The sequence below is a fragment of the Indicator indicator genome, chromosome 1, assembly GCF_027791375.1.
Source record: "Indicator indicator isolate 239-I01 chromosome 1, UM_Iind_1.1, whole genome shotgun sequence".
NCBI classification, from domain to species: domain Eukaryota; kingdom Metazoa; phylum Chordata; class Aves; order Piciformes; family Indicatoridae; genus Indicator; species Indicator indicator.
In genome coordinates, this window is record NC_072010.1 from 103,787,710 (window position 1) to 103,806,135 (window position 18,426).

Genomic DNA, 18,426 nt, shown 5'->3' on the forward strand with positions numbered 1-18,426 from the left:
GACAGGAGTTAAAAGATATATGCAGACAAACCTCTCAAGAGAAAATCTGGGTGTTTTTTGAGTAGGCTGAATATGAAGTACTGATGACAGAATGTCACCCTATCAAAAGGACGAGAACACTCACACCATTGAAGGCATAGGTGGCCAGATTTCAATTTTTATAGTAGAGTGTAATTCCTTTTATTGTGCCCTCTTTTCTTGAAATAATATAACAATTTTACTATACTTCTTATCATCCATTGTTACTTGCATCATACTATGAACAGCAAAGATTACTATCACCTGCACTACCTTAACTGACAAAGCAGCTGCTGCTCTGGCCTATAAGAAAGGCACACACAAACTGCTGACAAAAGCTGTGAGGACCCAGATGCAGTTAAATTCAGCTGTAGTTTCTCACCTCCAAAAGACTTGGCATATATGTTGTTCAAGGAGACTCTTGCAAGGGGCCCGGGGGGGAAGCTCTGCAGTGTGAAAGGAGGTTTCTTTCACCATTCTCTTATGGTGACTTTGGTACTTCCCAGGGGTAAGCAAGGCTGCTAGAGTCCTGATGAGGAAGTAGGACCAGCTTTGTAGATGGCCCCTTCTCAGTTATTTGACAGGCTGCCAAAATTTCCCTAAGGAATCCAAGCAAAGTATGTTGAAATGAAGTGCTGTAAATGTGTAATGGCATAGAGTTTTATCAGGTAAAGACAGGGCATTTTGTAGAGCCAAGGGACTTTCCTCCTCCCAGATTTCAAAGGCTGCCTGTGAACAAAAGCAGTAGCAAGCTGCTTAAAGGTTATATGCATTTAAAATGTAGGCTTAAGTAACTTAGCTATAGGAGTCGTTCCTGGCTCCCACTAAGATTCTAAATACAATATTCTTCATATGAGAATTTTACATGTCTTGCTGTTAAAAGAAAGGTCACACTACGAGTTTGTTGGATTTTTACATTTCTGGATGTAGTGGATTCCAGAGATGTAAATAATTCTTCTTTCAAAATACTACCAACTATCACATTTTTTTCCTTTTTTGCATGAAAGATCAGCATCCAAAGCTGTTTCCAGCTGATAGCTACAGATCAGTGCTGCTTGAAAATCATTTGATCTACTGAGATGGTACTAAGTGAACACAGATGATGGTTTTGTGGAGTCCTACTTGTCTGCTCCAGTTGAAAGCTAGTTGTCTGCTTCACTGGAGATATAAGCTGAAACAGTTGATGAAGAATGAGATCTTATTTGAATAGTTAAACACTGTCTTCATCTAAACATTAACTAATTGCATGGCAAAATTCCAATTTACCATCTATCACTTAAATGACAGCTTGTGAAGCAGTAGTTCACCATTCTTCACTTGAGGTGTTAGATTTCTATTCAAATCAGGAGAGGAAACATATGTGGAGTGTGTGTATTAGGGGTAGGCATTGCAAAACACACAGAACACATACTTAACACCAAAAGCATTAGATATAAAATATAGAATTTAAACATGGAAATTATTCAGTCCCATTAAATAAAAAAAAACCCAACAAACCCACAACAAAACACATCAAAAAAACAACTGTTTGAATTGAAGAGAAAAAATAAGCATTATGTTAAAATCTTCTCTCAATCCATAAAACCAGAGGAATGTGGAAAATCTTAATTTATTTCCATGAGTATAACGGTAACATCCCAGTGAGTTGTCCCTTTGGAACTACAAATGTGCCCCACAAAAAGAAAAAAAAAAAAAAAAAAGAGATCCACCCATTTTCCTGGAATGCAAAAGGAATTGTGCTTGTTCCTTGGCTTAAGCACACAGTTACAAAGAAGCTGTTCCTGGATAAAACCCAGACATAGAGTTAATCCAAAATTAGTCATTATGCATTGGCCCATTTATGTTACCCAGGTGCATAGGGCCTGGAAACTTGATGAGATCTCCTAATCTGAAAAATATTACCTGTATCAGGAATATGTGTATCCATTATAAAGTGAGCATGTTTTAAGTCTGTGAATTGATGGCTTAAAATAGGAGCAATTTCAGGAAGTGGGAGCAACTGTGACTGAAGTACTGCTGCATTCAGACTGCTAATACAGAGTTGCTGGACAACCCTTTGAGTCCCACTCAGAGCCAGAAGGTTAACAAAGCCTCCCGTCTGTCAACACAAGTTTAGAAAAAGACGTATTTTGACTTCAGGGAGGTTTTAAATTGCTATTTTTGATGTGGGGATAATCTAACTGTATTTCTACTGTGTTTCATTTCAAGGTTAAGCAATACAAACAAAATTTTCTCTGAAACACATACACATCCTTATCACTGTCCCAAGTGCTTCTGCTCCTTCATATCTCCCATAGTCCCCACATTTCTCAGCTTCATATTCATAAAGACATTCATTATACAGCACGGTTCTTACCTTTTTTTAGCAATCTTAAACTCACAAAGAAACCTGCAGAAAATAATTAGGTTTCAACACTGCAGAATACCATTGGAAGCAGGATGGAACAGTCAGTAGGGTCTATATGCAACTGGTGCATATAGGTGCAGAAAACCACTCTGCATCGCTTGACCCTGAGGACAGGGAATTGCTGGTCCTGGATGCAGTTACCAGTGTCGATGTGGCTAATCCAGATCCCTAGAGTACAAGCCTCGGGCACACTTTGTACACCAAGGTAGCATATCCCCTCCTTTATATGCAAGTCATAAGCATGAGACTCCCAAGAGCCATTTTTTGGTAGGAATAAACGCAGCCTTTCCCCAAACCAGATCCTAAGCATTAAAGCAAGACCTCTTTGGTTATTCTTGGGGGTGATTCTTCAGAACTAGCAATGCTCAGCATTCTGCAGGAGGTGGAAACAAAATATTAAATATATGATTTTATAAAACTCACTTCTGCATAAAAACTTAACCTGGAGCTACAGATGCAAGTCACAATCTGAGTTATGTTTTGCCAAACAACACAAGATGACCAGCATTTTCCCATTTTGTATCTGGAATGCTAAATTTGGCATTGTATTTATTTTGATGTGTGAGCCCTACCCTCCCATTCACACAGGTAGGTCCATTTGGAGGAACTCTGCAAGTATCTTGTGTCAGAACTACTGCACCAGGAAAATTCTACTGTGCAGGCATGTGCTGGAATGTGTCTGCTTCCAGTAAGACATATATTAAAAAGAATTAAAAACATGTGTGAGAAGAATCAGTTCAAGGTCTGTGGTCACACTTTGGTGGTTTCATTCTTGAGAGACACATTTGGAGAGGAAATTAAAAAACCAAATCCACATACATACAGTTGAGGGAAAAATGAGTTTAGATGCAAACATACTACCCTCAAAGAGCAGATGAAAAAAACCTCTACCACCCCTGTATTTGCCTCTGTGAGTTTAACTATTGCTTATGATTAAACAAGTAATCACAAAGACCCAAAAATGTGTGCCCTGTTGAGATGCTCTTAAATGCATCAGGAAGATACCTGTGCTCTGTAGACTGTTTGCTTACAAAGAGAAACTGATGGTTCTTTGGGCTTTTCCCAGAGGAGATGGGCATTTTGCCAGTGTTTCATTTTCAAGTGCCATGTTCACCTAGGGTTTTATAGGGGAAAAAGGAAAAAAAAAAAGGAAAAAAAATAAAAGCTTTTGCTTATTTATTACTAATCAAAACAAATTTATCAAACAATGACACCAAACAAAGGTCTGGCATTTACTTTTTTCATTGAATAGGTAGTTCTATAATTCATGTATTCATGGATTGTTTTATTGGTCCATGGAACCTGCTTCTATGAGCATTCCTTAGACATAATATAAATCTTAATCAGGTTGTGAGGACTCTTTTCAACATGCTTTTGTTAGTTATAGTCTTGACAACATAGTAACAGAAAGGAACAGTATTTTTTACATATTTATCCATCTGCCTTTGAATGTTTGCAAAATGCTGATGTATCCACATATATTATTCAGACTTGATATGCATAAGAAGGAATATTTTTAAAATATTTGTTATTTCAGTAATGTCATCTCACATCTTTCTTTATCTTCATGATTTTGTATAAATTCATGCTATAATCTTGACTGAAATCAGTTTGAGACACCCAGTGTAATCTTTGTTCTCAGCACCAGTGTGATTTCATGTAATTGTCTGTGCTTGGTCACGAGGTACTCAAAACCAAACAAGCATGGATGCCAGATGTCATTTTACACAGGATGAGAAAAACCCTGATCCCCCCATTCTGATGATTAATGGTGTATTGTTGGCAAGTGTTGGTGTGAATATCAGCTGGCTACTTCTGTAATTTCCCTAGCTTTGCATACAATGCAATTAGTTTATAATCCACACTATGAAACAATTTACCTGTCATTTTACTAGTTTGGTGTCAACAGAAAATACTTGCCCAGCGTTTGCAATGCACAGATACAAAGAGCTGTTTGGACTTTTCAGAAGGTTTGAAATGAGAGAATTGCTGTAATAATTTATACCAGCAAAAAAATCCATCTTGCCTTCAAGCTCTCTGGAAAACAAATGGACAAAGAATCTCTTTACCTACTTATATACGAAATTTTAGTAAATTATTTAAATAATTCATGGAAACAGATTTCCTCGTGAAATCTCTATATCCCCTCAAGAGGGAAATCTTCAAGGCACAGGACCAAGCTATCCCCATGCATCAAAAAATTAGCTGGTGGGGCAGAAGACTGGCCTGGATAAGTAGAGAGCTTTGGATAGAACTCAGGAAGAAAAGCAAAGTCTACTGGCTATGGAAGAAGGGGCAGGCAACTCAGGAAGAGTACAAAGCTGTTGCAAGGAGAAAATTAGAAAGGACAAAATTCAACTAGAACTCGATCTGGCCAGTGTCATTAAAGAGAATAAGTGCTTTTATAAATATGCTAACAGTAAAAGAAGAGCTAGGGACAATGACCACTTACTACTGGATGTAGAAGGGAATCTGGTGACCAAAGACAAGGAAAAGCCTGAGCTGCTGAATGACTACTTTGCCTCAGTATTTATCAGTGATACCAGTTGCTCCTTGAGGGTTCAGCCCCTGGAAATAAAAGACAGGGATGAGGAGCAGAAAGCAGTCCCCACAATCCAGGAGGAAATGAGCAATTATCTATTGCACACAAGTCTATGGGACCAGATAGGACTCACCCAAGGGTACTTAAGAAGCTGGCATATGTGCTCACCAAGCCATTCACCATTATTTATCAACAATCCTGGCTAACTGGGGAAGTGCCAGCTGACTGGAGACTAGCAAATGTGACACCCATCTGCAAGAAGGGCCAAAAGGATGATCCAGGGAACTACAGGCCTGTCAGTCTGACCTTGGTGCCAGAGAAGGTTATGGAGCAGGTCATCCTGCGTGCTATCCCATGGCACTTACAAGACAACCAGGCCTAGTCAGCATGGGTTTATGACAGGCAGGTCATGTCTGACTAATCTGATCTCTCTCTGAAATAAGGTGACCTGCCTAGTGGATATGAGGGAAGGGCTGTGGACATGTCTACCTGGACTTTAGTAAAGTCTTTGACATTGTCTCTTTCAGAAACTCATGGCACAAGGCTTGGATAAGTGCACTCTGCACTGGACAAAAAACTGTCTGGATGGCCAGGCCCAAAGAATGGTGGTGAATGGAACTAGATCAGGCTGGTGCCCAGTCACTAGTGGTGTCCCCCAGGGGTCAGTACTGGGGCCTGTTCTCTTTAATATCTTTACTAATGATCTAGATGAGGGGATTGAGTGCACCCTCACTAAGTGTGCAGATGACACCAAGCTGGGTGGCTGTGTCGATCTGCTAGAGGGTAGGGAAGCTTTGCACTGGGATCCAGACAAGTTAGACTGATGGGCCAAGGCCAGTTGTATGAAGTTCAATAAGGCCAAGTGCCAGGTCCTCCACCTGGGTCACAACCACCCCATGGTAAGCTACAGACCTGGGGATGTGTGGTTGGAAAGCTACAACTTGGAGAGGGATCTCAGGGTATTTATTGATAGTCAATTGAATATGTCAGCAGTGTGGCCAGGTGGCCAAGAAGGCCAATGGCATCCTGTCTTGTATTAGAAACATAGTGGCCAGCAGGAACAGGGAGTCCCTGTACTCAGCACTGGTGAGGTCACACCTTGAATACTGTGTGCAGTTCTGGGCCCCTCACTATAGAAAGGACATTGACATGCTGGAGCATATCCAGAGAAGGCCAATGAGGCTCAAGAAAGCCCTGGAGCACATGGCCTACAAGGAGCATCTGAGGGAGCTGGGGTTGTTCACTCCATAGAAGAGGAGGCTGAAGGGAGACCTCATCGCTCTCTACAACTACCTGAAGGGAGGTTGGAGCGAGGAGGGGGCCAGCCTCTTTTCCTTGGTGTCTGCCAACAACACTAGAGGAAATGGATACAAGCTGCACCAGGGAAGGTTTAGGCTGGATATTAGGAAATACTTCTTCACTGAAAGGGTTATCAAACATTCGAGTGGTCTGCTCAGGGCAGTGATGGAGTCACCACTCCTGGGGGTGTGCAAGCAGCATGTGGACCTGGCACTGACAGACATGGTTTAGTGTTGGTCCCTCAGTACTGGGTGGAAGGTTGGACTGGATGATCTTTGAGGTCTCTTCCAACCAGATATATTCTGTGATTCTGGGGTTCCTGGCTAGCAGTAGGAAAGCATAAGAGCACCTCAGAAACTGAACAACTCAGTGCAGTTCTGTGGTTCCAGTCTACATATAAACTGTAATCTCATGCTGGAAAAGGGAAAACAAGAATGTGGCAATCTTATTTCAAATTTTATTTCATTAATCTTTGTGACAGGAAGAAAGTTTACCTTTCAGTATCCAAGCAATGAAAATCAAAAGATGAAAAATTTCTATAACTTAACAGAAATTTACATAAAAACTACAGAATCAGAAAGGGGAGGAAGTGGGGGTACAAAAGAGACACCTGGCACATGGGACAAAGAGAAGGAGATCCAAACAATTTCCTTGTTTCCAAACTCTGAACTGTCTGTCAGACCCACCTAAAGGTTAGTATCTTTTCCCCCTCCTCCTTCTACAGACTTATCCTAGCTGCCACTCTACAAGAAGAGTGAGGGAAGAGAGAAACTGAGTTGAGGTATTTCCACCATATCCAGCCTTAAAACTAGAGGGCAAAAGACACCAGAGAAGTTGACAGAGACCTGAAGAAGTCACTTTTTCCCAGGCAAACCACAACTATCCAAACTCCTCAGCAGGGTATAAGATGTCATGGTAGGGCCATGACATGGCCCAGTACAAACCCAGACAGGTCTTAAGATGTCTAGACAGGGTCTCTTTCTCTCCCCTCCTTCCTGCAGAAAAACAGGGCAATGCGGGAAAAGGAACAAAGGGGACAGGACTCCTGCCTGTCTTGTAAACAAGATGTTTATCTGGGGTGGGAGCACATCAGCTGACCACTGCTCCCCCAGATACAAGGTCCTTGTTTCTGCCTTTTATAGTTATAGCCTGGCAGAACGCCTTTCCATTGGGCAGCTAGCATTAGCTTCAGTGCCCCATTGGACCAATCAATCTCTGGCAATTTGTATATATACAAGTGACTAGGTAGTCAGCCTTGCCTTGCCTTGCCTCAAACCTTGCTCAAACCTTGCTTTAAGCCTACTTGGACCCGTCTCTTAGAAGCTGCCTTGAGTGCCTGGTCCTGAACCTGGGATATAGCCACAAGCCATACACATGCAAGCCAGAGAAGCCACAAGCCTAGAAGCCAGATCCACCTAGCCTGCTTCCCCTTGCTACCGGAATCGTGCCGTGCCTCAGTTTACCCAGAAACCAAGCAAGTGCCCATCATGAAGAGCGTTAACTGCCCGCCATCTGGCTGAAGCCAGATCAGCCTGGGACCACGCGGTAAGCTCTAACACAGCAGCAGCAACATCTCCCATGTGGGTAAAACCAGCTGTGAGTAACTAATTCACTGCCCTTTGGGTATAAAGGTTCTTATTGAGTCTTCCCCTGCTGTAATCAAGCACTATCTGCTCTCGGGGACTTTCTCTTTCCAAGTTATTGCCTCCTAGTTTGCACTGAATTGTTTGTATTTTGCCCTAAGACTGCATATTCCCAAGGTAAATATATATTCCAACCATACAACAATCCAATTCAACAAGTTTTGGCATATTTCATTAATAAAGGGTTAATATTTTTTATTAATATCCATTTTCCATATCATTTATTATTGTTGTGAGGGTAATTAATTAATAATATTCCCTCCCTCGACCACAACATAAGATTAAACCAAACCCAAAATCTGGCGTTTGCTGTCCTAGTGTCATACAGGACACAGAGAAGCTCAGACTGGCTTCCCCCTTCTCCAGGAGAAGCAAATGAATCAGCATGTAGAAATACGCCCAAAGTGTACTGTAGATTGCTCCCATAACACCTTCATCCCCTGTGTGGCCCTGCTCATGGCTGTGATGCTCTCAGGGACCTGAATGCCATGTGGTCACCAGCCGAAAAAGGACACGTGTCTCAAAAGAGGGATAATTTGCTTGCTGATCCTTAGAAAAATTGTCAAGAGATGAGAACACTTTTAGATCCTAATTGCTCTCCTTTATACTTGAACTAGTAGACTAAACCATATTGGTAAGGGATATTATCTTTGCAAAAATTCACTTCCTTTTCAATTGCATTTAATTTCCACTTCATCTTTCCCTTATATTTATTCCAAAACCAAGCCATTGTGTTATTAATGACTCAGAGTTCCCCAAATCCATATGTTTTATGGACTTTATGTCAAAGAGGACTCATAATACTTTAATGAGGAAAAAGAATACTATTTTACTGTATTCACATCTACACTGCCCTGCCAATAGGCCTGTAAGCAATTCTGAATCTTTCTGAAACAGCACTATGGAGACTAAAAAAAAAAAAAAAAGAAAAAAGAAAAAAAAAAGCTTTGCCAGCTTTCTCTGCCCCCCATTCCTCGAAAGTATTCATGTTTCCCTCCAAGATCTTCTTAAAGAGCTAGTGTATTTGTAGCAAATAGTTAATTCTTCTCTGATGATTCTACACCTACATGCAGGTGTAGGAAAACCTTTTTTGTAACAAGCTGGTATCAGGTAGATGATAAAACAGGAATGTCAGTCACTTCAGTAGTCAAGTGATTTTGATTCACATTTTTCTGTAGACATAGAGTTCGCCATGTGCATGCTCAAAGATTTAACCATTCACATATTAGAATGACATACTTAAATTAGTGAATTTCACATTAACAATGCAGACAGAGGAATGAATATTCTTGGAAAATCAGAGTGTGGAAAGACTGGTGTTGAAAAGTATCATGAGAATTGGAAATCCTACATAAAGCAGAGAAAAAGAGTATTAGAGAGGAGGCAGAATGGAAAAAGAAGAAGACATTTTAGAAAAAGAAGGGAAAACTGATAGAAAAAAGGGGAAGACGGACTAAAGAATCTGAGGAAAAGCTAAAAAGATGATTAGCAGCTAATAGAAACATGATAGTGTTCAGATAGGAGCATTTAATTGACACAAATTCATAAGACATATGTTATTGTGTACATATGTGATATCATTTTTTCACAGAATAACTTACTGGGGCTCTTGCTCTGCGCTCTTCCGGTTGCTGGTAATTAAGATACTGAAATGCCTATTCTTATCATTCAGTTTAAGATAGGCATGTGCACAGAGAAGCACTTCAATGACTGATCATAAGATTAGAAATTTGTGTAAAAGAAAGGATAAGAACTGGGGAGGAGGAGAGGAGGGATAAGGGGAAAATCTCTGAGAAAAAAGATGATGTATTCAAGAGACATTAGTCTTGAAATTAGAACTTCATTAATTGTCAGATTATTTGCAGTCTCTGTGGAGATTTACCATATGTGATAGCTACTCAGCCTTGGAGTCCAATTAGAACTGTTTTCTGACTACCATCTAAATTGCCACCAGAAAGTCTCATCAATTTCAGCGAAGTTTGATGAACTGGTTACCTTTTAACAGTGATGTTTTCTGCACTAAATTGCTACTGGCCTGATATTTTTCTCATATCTCTGCTGACAGATGAGCCTGATTATCAGCTTAGATCCACTTCCCCATGCTCATTTAGACAACAGAGATAGCAACTGTACTGAAAGAAAATTGCAGGAAAAGTAATTGAAGACAAATTAAAAATTTCAATAGATTTTCTTGGAAATTTGCCCACAAAGCGTACTGTTTACATATCCACCTCCATCCAGAAGTTTGAAAGCATATCCTGGGATGCCTGCTGTTAATGTTTTAGCCCTACCCAGGCCAGGCTTCTCACAAAGCTTGTGGATGCTCTAGGCCAAGACCAATTTGTCAATGCCAAGTTGAATGATGATTTATGACTACAGCCCAGTGAGGACACTGACTACGTTCTGTCTCTCCCTAACTAGCCATGTTGAACTGAAGCCATTCCAAATCACTAGCTAGCTAAAATTTTTTATTGACTTTCTAGGGATAATCAGCATCAACATCTTTTACAGTTGAAGGAAAAGTTTGGAAGAGAAAATATGAAATTTTTTGAAGCTGCAACACATTTTAATATATATAACACGTCACAGAAGGATTGAGGCTTGATGATGTGATAAAGCTTCCAACAGTTAAAATCAAGATTTTATTTCACCAAGTATTTTAATGTCACACAAGGCACCAAAGACATAACAAAGATATACCTGCAAAAGCAGCAACAGCTATCTGAACATGTACATAAGTATGGGCAACTTATGGTGAACACATAGGCTCTGATTTCCCTTATCCAAACAGCAAAGTGATGTACAATCTGTAGAAGGGGTTCAAAGAACACAACCTTATCTTTAAGAAAAAAAAAATAGAAAAGAAGACAAACTGAGGGTAAAATAATTAAGAATAGGGAAGCTACTCCCTAGGGTAATAATGATACATTAACAAATGCTAGAGTCAAGACTGTAGACATCAGAAATTTAAAACTAGCAGTATGAAAAATGAATGACATGAATAAGGAAGGTCCCAGTGGCTTTTATTAGCAGCATGGGATTGACATTGCACTCTGAGTAACATTACTTCTTGTTTTTCACTGCTGTAGGCAAGATGGTGCTTAGTGTGCATGAAAAGGTAAGGATCAAATACTGTCTGGTAATGAATTAATGCCTTCATCTAACTGTTTTTTTGAAGGAAACCTTAATTTATTCATGTGAATAAGAAATTTCCTTCTGAAGAGTGGTAAAAATTCTATAAAGAGAAGGAAAAAATGCTTCTTTTAGCAGCATTGGACAGTTGTAGTTGGTTGTTGTTTTTCTTGTTGTTGGGGGTTTTTGTTTTGGTTTGGTTTTTTTTCCAATGCAGACTTCGAGGAGTGCCTTATCAGCTGTGTTACAATGTTAATTGTCTACACGTTAAGCAAAATGAACCTGAGTCTACTGGGTGTAGGAGATGGGTGGAGCAAAAGGCAAAACCAAAAAAGAGGAACAGAGACAAAAAAAAAAGTTATTAGTGTTTCCTCAATATCATAGAATCCAATAGCAGGTAAAAGTTGTAATAATTTCATTTCAGAATAATAAAATCAAGCTGAAGAATGATGAAATAACAGCTACTGCACCAATTTCAGGTGTTGTGATACCATTATAGTGCAACAGCATTATTATTCACTGTAGTTCTTTGCAGCATGCCTTGACCACCTGTGACAAGAGTTTTCGAATCTGGACACAGTCAAAACCTCAAATTAAATGTGACAAACACAGAAAGTGTTTTAAGCTGACTTGTTCTCCCTTCACAGTTGCTCATTATGGAGTGACCTACTCTTTCTGAATCTACAAGATTCACGATTGTGTTTATTGAAAGCTGGTAGTTACAAGTGCTGACATTCACCAGGTTTTATATACCAGGGAATTAATTTAAGAAGAATCTGACAAACAAAGACATTTTAAATAACATGACAGACCCTTACTAAGCCTGTACACTGTATGAATACAGAGGAAAATTAAGTTCATCTACTTTCAGAGTCATTTTGTGATGCTCAGTTCCCATTGTATGAGTGCTATTAGAAGTGCAAGCACATAACTGCAGATATAATGTCAAAGTCATCCACACTATAACAAGGCTTCAGACTCTCTATAATGAAGACTTTATCAGAGAGCGAAAATTATTGGCTCCCATGTTGATGACTTTTACAAAAATCTTAAAAGTAGGGCGTTTGCCAGCTGGATTAATCTTCCTGTGCATAGTCATTTATGAAGCTTTGAAATTTCAACCATTGGCAATAATACTATAGTTGAAAAAACTCCAAGAATATCAGTTCGATGACAAACAATGGTCTGCTAAATAGAGACATGCTGTCCTGACAGCTCTGCTTCAGCTATATGGTATGATATGTGCCAGCAAAAGCAGAGAAGACATTCTGTAGCATTATAAAATTGCTTCCAAAAATGAGCACCCTGCAGCTATTAGAAACTGCGTGAGAATCACCAAATGTCAGCCTCATGCTCAACAACATTCAATTTAATAAATGGATTTAAGTGAACAGGATAAGATGGTTCAGAACACACTTAAGATTACCATGATAATATTGAGTGCTTGAGGGGAAAAAAAAGGAAAAAAAAAAGGTGACTATTCACCATGGGGAAAAAAACCCAACCAAAAAACCAAACCCCAAAAACACCCACTACCTCCAAACCCATCCCCCAAAAAAATGCTAAACAAAACCCCCTAAAAAAAACAAAACAAACCCCACACCAAAGAATTTTGTGTCTCATTTTCATTCCCTGGGACCAATTAAGAGCATTCTGTCATTATTATTGTCAGTGCTAGGAGCAGCCTACAAATGATAATCAATTTACTGACACATTCTAATATTGATGGTCTGAGGCCCACACTGAGATACGTATACCCAATAGGCCTATACCTATTCTGGTAGTTAACATATTTTTTTTTTTCTGGAAATTTTCTTTTCTGAAACAGGAATTTACATTTATCTAAATCTAAAGGGGAAAAAAAATATTGAGACTGGGCAAAAGGAGTACTTCTGTCTACCATATCCACAATATGCTACAGAACTGACTGGAAAAAAATAGAAGAATTCTCCTCTGTCCTGAAAACTGTTGTTGAAATATTGTATGGCTTTTATTTTCTTCTCCCTTTCCTTTTTTCCTCTTCACCCTCCCTCACCGGGACTGCTTCAGCTCTGACCTTGACTGGTGAGGCCAGATTTGCCACCGACACCAGCAGGCGAAAAGACATCCCTGCTGCAAGCATTTCCTGGCTTATGCTAAACAGACACCAAAACAGGAGACTTCAAGCACTCACTAAAGGATGCTGATTTTATTAGGCTTTTGATTATTTTTACTTATGTTTTTACCTTTTTCTTTCTTTCTTTCCTGTTACTGCTAGAAAGATATGAAATACTTGTCCCACAAAGGTTCATAAACTGCTTCAACAGGAGCTCCTGATCAGAGTAACTTAGCTTCAAACTGAAGTTCCTTCACCCAAATAGCTGTATCAGGAATATTGCAAAATGGTGCAATTCTATGACTTAATTAATTAAATAAAAAGTAGCTGAAAAAGTAACGAAAGTTTTTACCCCCAGCTAAAGTACAAGGATACTTACCAGATCCCAGAGGTCTAGTACTTTTAACATTAGTTTCAGATCAACTAATTGACATCAGTTTCTATGAAAATCATGCCTCCTACATCCCTCAATGAAATCAGAAGTGCAATATATCTGCAACCAAAGGCTGCAGCTGATATCTATTTTTTTCATGGGCCTGCATGAAACCATAAAGAATATGAAAATATGGAAAGGATTGTTCTTTGAGAGATTCTTATCTAGCAGTAGGTGATTGTGAAACCACTTGGGATCTGGGTAACTTCCTAAAGATCTCAAAGCATGAATGGACTATGATAGAAGGGAATTTAAAGCCCCATGTTTGGAAACAGGTTTTTATGTACACAAAACGAGAATATGCTTGAATGTCCCAGGGCTGTAAGCTACACAGAATAGTAAGCCAGTCCTTTAGATAGGTAAAAATCTGCTACTACACTGCAAAGATACCCTGGTAACTAATACTTCAGCTTGATTTTAAAAAAGGCTAGAATTTTACCATAGATCTGACCAGACCAAATATTTACTCACAGGTTGTCACTACTCAAAGTAACTTCTTATTTCAGATGTTTTAAGGTATATTCCTGTGCTGCTATTAATATGTGCACATCGATGCAGACAATCATGTATGGCAGACTAGACACGGGTCGTGACACGTGGCCATAATCCTTCTGCAACTGTGATCATTCACCCGGAGCTTCTCAAGTTCTGCACACATGGCTGAAACTCTCAAATCGAGACTCATCAATGCCTCTCCCTTAACTTACAAATGCTCCAAAGGCACCCAACGACCTAGTTTAAACTAAAACCTCATATTCCACATATATCAAACCTAAACCGAAATTGTATAAATCTCCAAGTGTGGCATGACTAACGCAGCTTTTGGGGCAAAGGACAAAAATAGAAAAGCCTCATTGTATGCCTGGACACAAGGTAGAATATATGTAGACGAAACTTATGCCCGATGAGAAAAAAAAAGAAGAAAGGAGGAGGTGGATAGGTTGAAGCTAGTTTAAAGCTTTTCACACCAGAATAAATGCAAAAGGTTTGTTTGCCAGAATCTGCAGTTCTCTGGGAGATTTGTGGGACTGGGGAAGGAATGGCAGAAAGAGATTTCATTTAAATACAAACCGGATCGAGTGCTTGTAATTTTAAGATTAGTAGCAGGGGAGATAGGACTGCAGTAGCTCTGGAGAAGAAAGTGTTTCAGGCAATTGGTGATTAATTGTGCTCTGCATGCCACATCTCTTTCTATTAAATCTTAGATAGCCAAATCTGTTTCCTAATTGTTTTTGTATTTCTCAGTCTTCCTTTTGTCTTGCATAGGAGTAGGCAATATCTATGCCATCAATATCTCATTAAGGGGCCTGGGATGTGAAATGCCTTGTTCTGTTTTTAATTTTGTTTTCCAGGCTCTTCACTATATTTTATGACATGGCATTTTTTGTTTGCTTGTTGCGGTCCATTTACTCTCTGGCATTCCTTTTCCTCAGGTTATAGCTTTATTTGTTTCTTTGCCTGTTGGCACTTGAGGTGTATGTAAATTATTGTTACATGCTTCACCATCACAACCTATTGCTCTTCATTTTCCTTAATGACATTCTCATCAGAATGCTAGTGCCTGCTCAGGTTGTACATGTGTAGAAAACAGCTTCAATGCATCCATAAGGGTTTTTTGTTTATTTTTTTTTTTACTTTGTTCTCTTTTCTGTCACCATTTGCCTCAGACTAGCCTTCATGAGGTAGGGAATACAGCTGCACGCTTTCTGCCTTGGGCAAAATCCTGCTGCCACCAGTGCAAGTAGCAGCTTAGAGGGAAAAGGAAGGGCATTCACACAAATAGCTAATCAAAGGGTTTTTAATGATACTCATTAAGAAAGAAATTCATTAACAAGCCAGCACATGAACATTCCCTGAAGGGAAAGTGATGTTATTGGTCACATCAAAGTCCCCACCTGACTAACACCTTTATTGCTGTTCATAGTAAGGCCAAGTAAGCAGCAAAATCAGTTGCATTCAGTTTCTGCTAAAGAAAAAGTCAGTAAAACACGGTCATTGAAGTGGGATCACTTCTGTTTTACTAATAGGAATGGCTTTTCAGCTTTTCTGAGAGACGCACAGTTTAGTACCCAACACTGATGTTTTCGAATTCATACAATTTTACATTTCTCATCCTTCATTTTCTCCCCTACTCTTTCTCTCTTAAGAGAGAGAAATTTGGATACCTCTGACTATGTCCAAATCGGTGCCTATGATAGTGGTGCAGTCCCATGGTACCTCAAACGGATGAATGTCAGTGCCCCTTTTCCAACAGAAATCTGCAGAAGGCAACCTCATTGCAGGGCACGGTGGGGAGCCATGCTGAGCTGTAGGCTGATCATTAACCCAATCCAAGCACACCAGAGATTACACCTACTGTTCAGGATAGACACAGTCTCTGAGCATCAGAGCCATTTCCAACTTGCAGGCATATAACTACCTCCTTTTTTAATGCTCACCATTACTTACCTATGAAAGGGATTCTGTATTTTTCTGCCAACTCATTCTTAAAGATTAGCATTGGTATCTTGGGATGCTCATTTGCTCTGTAAAAATTAGCTTTTAACATAGACTGAACTAGAAATCTCACTCTTATTGCACTGCCCTGATACAGTAGAGCTCAGTTAGAACAAATTGCAGCAAGCCACTTCCTGGTTGTTATACCCACGTAATTACTACAGGCTGATACATGCTTCACTCATGTTTAGAGGCGAGATCTCCATTTTGCAAGGACAGAGCAAGTTCTATTATGCATTTTACTGCCAAAGGAGGTCAATTAAGTTTAATTGGTTCTAATTAGCACTTGCTCAAGCTGTTATATTCTTTACCTGCATCCAGTGGCTGTCCAAGTGCTGTACAATGGATCCTGCTTTTGAACACAAAAGAGAATTACTAATGGCATCCTTGCAGGCAAACGATGCACTCATCAACATAAGTGGGGAACAAATTTCAGGACAAACAGGAGCAGGCCTTTTTAGAAGAAAACAACAAACATTTCATCCCCATCTGGCTTTGATCAGTTGAACTGAATGCAACTGTGCACCGTGTTATTTAAAGTTATAACACCGAAAGTACAAAAATTTAATTATTCTCTCATAACTTGTTACCAGCTGAAATGTAAGTACTGGAGAATGAGGGAGGGGACAGAAGGAGAGTAGCAGGTCTGAAAAGATAATTTCAATGGTAGCTAGATAAAATACTAAAAGAAAAAAAAAAGAAAATATTATCTTCAAACATGTATACCTGAAATGCTAGCATTTTTGAGAATGTTTTAAAAGGTTTGTGTTTAAGTGCCATGTTTGGGGTTTTAGTGGTTTGTTTTGGGTTTGTTTTGTTTTATCATTCTACTGCAGAAAGAAAAACAACCTCACTTGCCTAAATGCCAGTGTAAGCCATTTTAGTCCTGAAGATGTGGTAAGAAGCCAGCAACAGAACCTGGGATGGTCTATGACAGACTGAGAGAGATGCAACAATGCTGAGGAGTGCTATAGGAACCTGTTTTCTGTGGAGGTCTTCTGGATATAGCTACACAGTTAAAGAGAGACAGGCTAGAGAGCAATCTAGTCCTCACGCTAACAGTAGAGCTAAGAACTAACTCTCCCCAAATCCCCAGTCCATATTCAGAGCACACAGGCATGGTGCTACATGTCTTCTGCATACCGTGAGATGCCTCTAAATCATCCCTGTTATTTTGGGTGAAGAAGCAGTTGGCATGGCAAGAAGTGAGCCTACTACAGAAGCAGAGAATGAGCTAGAAAGATGTTTGGAATCGTTGCTCTGTATTCCATGGTCCCTTCTTAACTAATAAGGCATACACCCAGTCACTCAAAGCATGCAAAACACTACATGTCCCTCAGCACCACCGTGCCTCTTCTTTTGCACACCCTTCCCCTCCCTAATCCCCCCCCCCCCCCCCGCCAGGTACCCCGGATTCAGGAGATAGCAGCGGCACTGAGCTGAGTACAGACCATAGCAAAACAGCAGCAAGACAAGGACTGGGGAGAGTGGTCCCAAAACATAAGCCTTGCCTGAGTGATCTCAATATGAACTGCAACAATGCCTAACTCATTGGATGCCTTCCCTGCCTCAAAAAATCCATCCTTGGTGAAGCACCATACCTCTACATATGTGATGACTGACAAGGTGCTTGGCAAAGGGATTTGCTGAAGCCCACTGAGCCTGAAGCCACATGTGCTTCCCAGCTGGAGACTGCTAGGGTGAGAGTAGCCAGCGCCAGGGTTTGTAGACCCCAAGCATTCTGCAGTTCCACTGGCTGGGATTAACCACACATTTAACAGTACCAGATGTAGTGTCCTGAGGATTTAGGCTTCCTATGGACTAATGGATAATTAATTTTGGTACAAAAACCAAAACAATGAAGCCTATATGTATTGTCAATGGTTCAGAATTACATGTGAAATAGTTGTGGACTTGGCTGATTTTCAAGCAGCATATGTATTCCTTTTCTTAGTACTCTTTGCTATCCTTTTCTGCTATGTGAATGTGCCTCCTAAATGAATTGTCCATTGTCCACATGGTTTTCAAAAATAATTTATTTTTAGCTACTGTATTCCAGATAGATGGAACACCAAATGTGTTAAAAAAATTTAAACAAAATTAAAAAATCCTCCCCTCAGCAAACAACTTTCCCAGTCATTAGAAAAGAAGGCCTACTCTGCTCCTTCTAGTTCCCCTGTTAAATTTCCATAAGGCCGTTAATGATAAAAAAACCTCAAACTGTATAAATCATAGAAAAACAAAGGAATGGCCTGTAAGTTTTGTTTTGTCTTGTTTTTCAGAAGTTCCAGCCAGGATTTCCCCAGCCCGATAACCTTTCCACTTGGAGGACACTTTCTCAGCCCTAGTACAGACTTTCTC